The sequence below is a fragment of the Bison bison genome, unplaced genomic scaffold (genome assembly GCF_000754665.1).
Source record: "Bison bison bison isolate TAMUID 2011002044 unplaced genomic scaffold, Bison_UMD1.0 scf7180017864307, whole genome shotgun sequence".
NCBI lineage: Eukaryota > Metazoa > Chordata > Mammalia > Artiodactyla > Bovidae > Bison > Bison bison.
This window is the reverse complement of record NW_011494879.1, coordinates 8,064,514-8,070,538: the sequence shown is the minus strand read 5'-3', so window position 1 is coordinate 8,070,538 and position 6,025 is coordinate 8,064,514. Positions and strand designations below refer to the sequence as shown.

At 48.1% G+C, this 6,025-nt stretch overlaps 1 long non-coding RNA gene across 3 annotated transcripts in view; it reads left to right on the top strand.

Moving 5' to 3' along the window:
• Window positions 1-4,945, top strand: part of LOC104997373 — a 41,290-nt gene extending 36,345 nt beyond the window's left edge. For all 3 annotated transcript variants that reach the window (XR_826325.1, XR_826324.1, XR_826326.1), the window contains one exon: window positions 3,790-4,945. This is a non-coding gene — a long non-coding RNA (uncharacterized LOC104997373). The remainder of the gene's footprint in view (window positions 1-3,789) is intronic.
• Window positions 4,946-6,025: the final 1,080 nt, after the last annotated feature.

Here is a 6,025-nt window from a genome sequence, read left to right as displayed (position 1 = left end):
TTTCACTCTCCTCTTTCACTTTCATCAAGAGGCTCTTTAGTTCTTCTTCACTTTCTGCCATAAGGGTGGTGTCATCTGCATATCTGAGGTGATTGATATTTCTCCCGGCAATCTTGATTCCAACTTGTGCTTCCTCCAGCCCCAGCATTTCTCATGATGTACTCTCCATATAAGTTAAATAAGCAGGGTGACAATATACAGCCTTGACGTACTCCTTTTCCTGTTTGGAACCAATAGTAGTAGTTTGATTTTTAAAAAAATGGATTATTGAATAAAGTATGTTATCTTTATAAAGGATATACTCTTTGACGTACATTCACTCCTGACTTTTGGGTGAGTTTTTTCTGGTATTTAGTTTTTATATTCCCATCCTTAAATTGCAAATATTAGTTTGCATGCTCAGATGCTAAGTCATGTCAGACACATCGTGATCCTATCCGCTAAGCTCCTCTGTCCATGGGATCTCCCAGGCAAGAATACTGGAGTGAGTTGCCATTTCCTTCTCCAGGGTCTCTACCTGATTCAGGGGATCAAGCCCATGTCACCTACATAGGTAGGTGGGTTCTTTACCACTGAGCCACCAGGGAAACCCCAAATGTTAGATTAGGAAACCTCAAAATTCCCTTCCATGGCTGCCTATCTGTGATTCCAGGATTCATTTATGTGTCTGGTTATCTGATTCATTTCAAAGTTCCCAATTAATTTTCATCTCAGAGACTTCTTAGAGAATATAGAATGTCATCATGTTATGGCTAATCTCCATTGAGTCTAATCATTCCATTTAATTGATTTGCTTATTTTTAATCCCCCTTCCTAAGGATTTGAGAATTCAAAAATTAGACAGAAGCAAATCATAACAGAGTAAGGCAAAACAAGTAGAATGAGACCAGGGTAAAGTAATTGATCAAGACACAAAAAGGTTTAACTCCTTTGCAAAGGGTGGAGTTGGGGGGTGGGAGGTTGTTCCATCTGGTTGTAAGCTTCTTAGTGATCAGTTTTTCCAAGAGATAAAAGAAGGAGCCGCCCAATTTCATAGACAAGGTATCAGCTTGGCTTTGACTGGAGCTAGGCAGTGAGCCTGGGCTTGATGCCACCTCTTGGGCTAACGACAGCTTCAGAGAGAGACACATCTCCCCGTTGGACAGAGGCCTTGTTGGACTGGCACAAATTAGACAAAACTCAAAGTTCAGTGGAGTTTGGGCATCCTGCTACTGTGGTTTTCACCTGTGAAACCGGGAGGCAGAGTCTGGTGAATATGGGTGGCCTTGCGGCTGTTGGAGGCATAAGTGGGAGGCAGGCTGGGTGAGGGCAGTGGGTGGAGCGGTGGCTGCTGAAGCTGAGAAGACCAATTTGAAGCTGAGTTGTTGATCCACACAAGGTGAGGAAGAACTGGAGCCAAAAGAGGACAAAATCTGGAAAGAAAGCAGAAGAGACGAAGCAAGAGTGAAATGGACAGACGAGAACTGGCCTAAACAATTCCGGAGGCAGAATGTGGGTGAGAGTAGTGTCTTTTAATGCTCTCACCCCCTGGACTTGAGGGAGGAGGCCATGCTGGGGGTGTTTCAGGAGCTGGGCTCCTATTTGTCCAGGAGTCTCTCTGGGGCTCAGGCGAGGAGGCCCTGTCCAGGAACTGCCCTGAAGCCAGTTCTCCTGTGCGAGCATGTGCGTGCATGCCAAGTTGCTTCCGTCGTGTCCAATTCTGTGACCGCATGGACTGTAGTTCACCAAGCTCCCCTGTCCGTGGAATTCTCCAGGCAAGAATACTGGAGTGGGTTGCCATGCCTTCTTCCAGGGGATCTTCCCGACCCAGGGATTGAACCCTCTTCTCTTATGTCACCTGCATTGACTGGCTGGCTCTTTACCTCCAGCACTACCTGGGAAACCCAGTTCTCCTTCTGTGTGATTCCCAATTCGGTACCCCTCACCTCTTCCAAATGACTTCACTAGAAGTCTTGGTGATGGGCCAAGACTCAAGGTGGACACTGAACCCCCCTGAGTGCTCTGGGGTGGGACAAACTGGAAGGAAACAGCCTTTTGTGCTCAGGATATGACTGATCTGGGAGAGGAGCCTGTGCTCACAGATAGGAACACCACCACCCGTCCCTTTGCATGACCAGAGGCACATTTGCTAATTGTGCTAACCTTTCCTGGTAAAGCCACCGGGCTTCCCTGGTGGCTCAGATAATAAAGAGTCTGCCTGCAGTGTGGGAGACCCAGGTTTGATCCCTGGATCAGGAAGATTCCCTGGAGAAGGAAATGGCAACCCACTCCAGTATTCTTGTCTGGAAAATCCCATGGACGGAGGACCCTGGTCAGCTACAGTCCATGGGGTCACAAAGAGTTGGACACGACTGAGTGACTTTCTTTCTTTCTTTTCCTTGTAAATGGCAGAATTCCGGGATTTGGCTTGGAGGAGGGGGTGGCTGAGGTCATGGGGTCAATCACACTGCAGTGGAAGGAAGTTGGTCACCCTCTCTGCCCCAGCACATCTGAACTCATCCTCCGTTGCCCAAGTTTAAAAACCAACACCCTCCCCGCCTCCCCCCGCCCCGCAACAGCTGTCCTTCCATTGCAGACCTTGGAGAAGAGTAGCTCGTTTAAAATTGAGTCAGGGTTGGCAGGAGCCCTCACAGGAAGGACCACTAGAGCCGTGTGAACTTTCTTACCCTTTTATTCATACCATGTGCCGTTTGAAGCATGTTGTAAACTGTGAAGCACTCGTAAATATCAATGAATGTGATTTACTCATTCGTTCAACAAATATTTGCTGGGTATCTAATGTGTACCAGATGCTGGGCTAAATGCTGGCGACAAAGACTTGAATGAGACAGTCTGTGTGCTCAGGACCACAGACCATTGTGGCAGGTGAACATATAAATACATCGTCACGAACAAGGGCTGTCAGAACAAACCCAGAGTGCCAAAAGGAGCCCGGAGGACCCAGGCCGCCTGGGAGTGGGGTGCGGATGGAGAGTTTTAAGTGGGGAGGGTTCAGGAAAGGAGATTCCTGAGCCAAGTGTTGATAAAGTAGTCCAAGTGGGTCCACAGGGAAGGACACAGTCCAGGCAGAAGGAACAAACAGGAGCAGAAGCCCTAAGGTAGGACATAGGCTGCTGCAGGAGAGAGAGCTACCCCCACGTCAGCATGTACACGGGAGAAGGAAAAGGGTTAGCTTCTTTGCTGGTGAGGATGGCAAAGGCCATGACAGATCGCATAACGTGTTTAAACTTTTAAAAACAGGTGATGTTCGGCCTCCCCTGGCGGTTCACTGGTTAAGACTCCACACTTCCAAAGCAAAGGGTGCAAGTTTGATTCCTGGTCAGGGAACTAAGGGGCTTCCCCGTGGATCAGTGGTAAAGAATCTGCCTGCCAATGCAGGAGCCACAGGTTCGATGCCTGGGTCGGAAGATCCCCCCATGGCAAGCCACTCCAGTTCGATCCCTGGGTTGGGAAGATTCCTCTGAAGGCAGGCATGGCAAATCACTCCAGTATTCTTGCCTAGAGAACCCCATGGACAGAGGAGCCTACTGCACTACAGTCTATAGGATTGCAAAGACTAGGACACAACTGAACCAACTTAGCACGCTAGGGGAACTAAGATCTCACATGCCAAGCGATGCAGCCAATAAATAAATAAAATAAAATAAGCTACAAAGGCATAGTGTACAGCACAAGAAATATAGTCGACATTAAAAAAAAAGTGATGGGGAGACACTCAGTTATTTTCAACAGGGAGAGGGTTTGTTTGCTTGACTCTTGATTGATTTGTTATTATTGTTGTTATTTCAGAAAAGACAGTCTATCCACACCAGAAGGTTCTCATTCTGAAGAGATATGAAAGTGACCTGTGGGATTTTTCTGAAGTGCTGCTGGCTGGGAACTGCTGGAGGTGCAGTGGGTCTTACCCTAGTGTGTGGAGCTAAGTGATTTCTGATCTCTGAAGGCAAGGAAGCTCCTGGAGTGGCATCAAGCGTGGGTGACAGGCAGCGTGGACGAGCAGTGGGCAGTGAGGCCTCTTCCCTGATGGTTCAAGTGCACATGACTGATGAATGGGTACCACGGGGTCGGAGCATTGCAGAGGTATATTTAGCTGTTACCTAGGACTCAGTCCACTCATCTCCCACCCACTGGGACACCCATTGGATGGCATGCAGTGGATACCAGGGAAGGAGGCTGTGGACCTGCTCTCAGGGCCTGGGGTAAGGCAGAATCCTCACTCCCCTGCATATGAAGATCATTCTAAGAGCATTTAAAGTAAGTGTGATTTTCTGAGCCCCACCCTAGATCAGTTAAATTAGGATCTCTCCTGGGAAGTCTGTCATCCTAACTGAAGTGCAAGGCAGGAGAGGAGAATGTGTCAAAGAAAAATGAGGTGGTGTGTCTTGAGTGTTCAGAGGAAGGGGCTCAGGACAGGGGCTGGAGAAAGGGGACATGTGGGGTGTGGATGGAGACCATGGCAACCAATATGTTACCTGTAGACAGCAATGAGGGTTTTCATTCCAGAAAGACTCACACTAACTGCAGCGTCGTCCGGCTCTGCCTCCCTTGCTGTGCTGTCGTTCCAGTGGAACGTCTCTGTTCTCAGTTTCAGTGCAGGTAAACTATCACAAACTGGGTGCTCGAGCAACAGGATTTCATCAGCATCTCCCGGCTCTGGAGGCTGAAAATCCAAGATCACTGTGTCAGCAGGGTTGGTTCTTTCTGTGCCCCTGAGGGAGACTGTTCCATGTTCCCACCTGGTTTTGCTGGCTTCATTAGCATCTTTAGCTTATAGAAGTATCACCCCAGACTGCCTTCTTCTTCACACGGAGTTCTCCTTTGTCCATGCCTGTGTCCAAATTTCCTCTCTTTATAATGACACTATTTATACTGGGTTAACTTCGCTGGGGGCTTAGATGGTAAAGAATCCGCCTGCATTGCGGGAAACCTGGATTCTATCCCTGGGTCAGGAAGATTCCCTGGAGGAGGAAATGGCAACCCACTCCAGTATTCTTGCATGGAGAATTCCATGGACAGGGGAGACCGGAGGGCTATAGTCTATGGGAACACAAAGAGACTAACACACACAGGGCCTACTTTAGTGACCTCATTTTAAGTTGATTAATTCTGTAAAGACCCTCCAAATAAGGTCACATTCTGGAGTTAGGCCTCCAACATATGAGTGGAGCGGGGCGGATTTATAATTTGATCTTTAACAGTTTGGAATAAAAATATATTATTATTGTTATCATTTCTACCCATTTTGGGGTATTAGGTGCCCGATTCTGCGTTAACATTGTGTTATTAATCCTTCCCAAGCACTGTGCAATTACATGGCATTGACCTTATTTTGGAAATGAAGAGGCCGAGCTGCCATGAAGTATAATAACTGGCCTGGCATTGTAGGAAGCAAATAGTGAAGGCTTTCCTGGCCTAGTTCTGGCTGAGTGTTATCTACTCTGTGTGTGTGTGTGTGTGTGTGTGTGTGTGCGCGCGCACGCGCGCGCGCACGCATGTGCTTTGTCCGACTCTTTGCGACCCCATGGACTATAGCCCCCCAGGCTCTTCTGCCCATGGGATTTCCAAGGCAAGAATACTGAAGCGGGTTACCATTTCCTTCTCCAAGGGATCTTCTAGACCCAGAAACTGAACCTGTGTCTCCTGCATTGGCAGGCGGATTCTTCACCACCGAACCATCTGGGAAGCCCCGTGTTATCCATTACATTCCCATTTAGGATGAGACAACCCTGGCCGACCTCATAAAGCCCTTTCAGGTTTCTGAGTCCTATCTGAGGCCTGTTAAGCTTTGCCATTCTAAAGAAAACGCAAGTCTGCAGGGCTCCCGGGAAAGGTATGCACGTATTGAATTTGTAACGGGATCCTGGAGTCCCGGCTGTCTTTCTTTATTCATGGGCTTCAGAGCTGGAGGTGCAGCATGGGGAGGAGGACAGGAGGTTGTGTAATTCTCTCAGGAAGAAAGCCAAAACGAAAAGGAAGAATGCAAGCAAGCGGCGTCGGTACACAGGCAGTTTTACAGGAGAGAGAT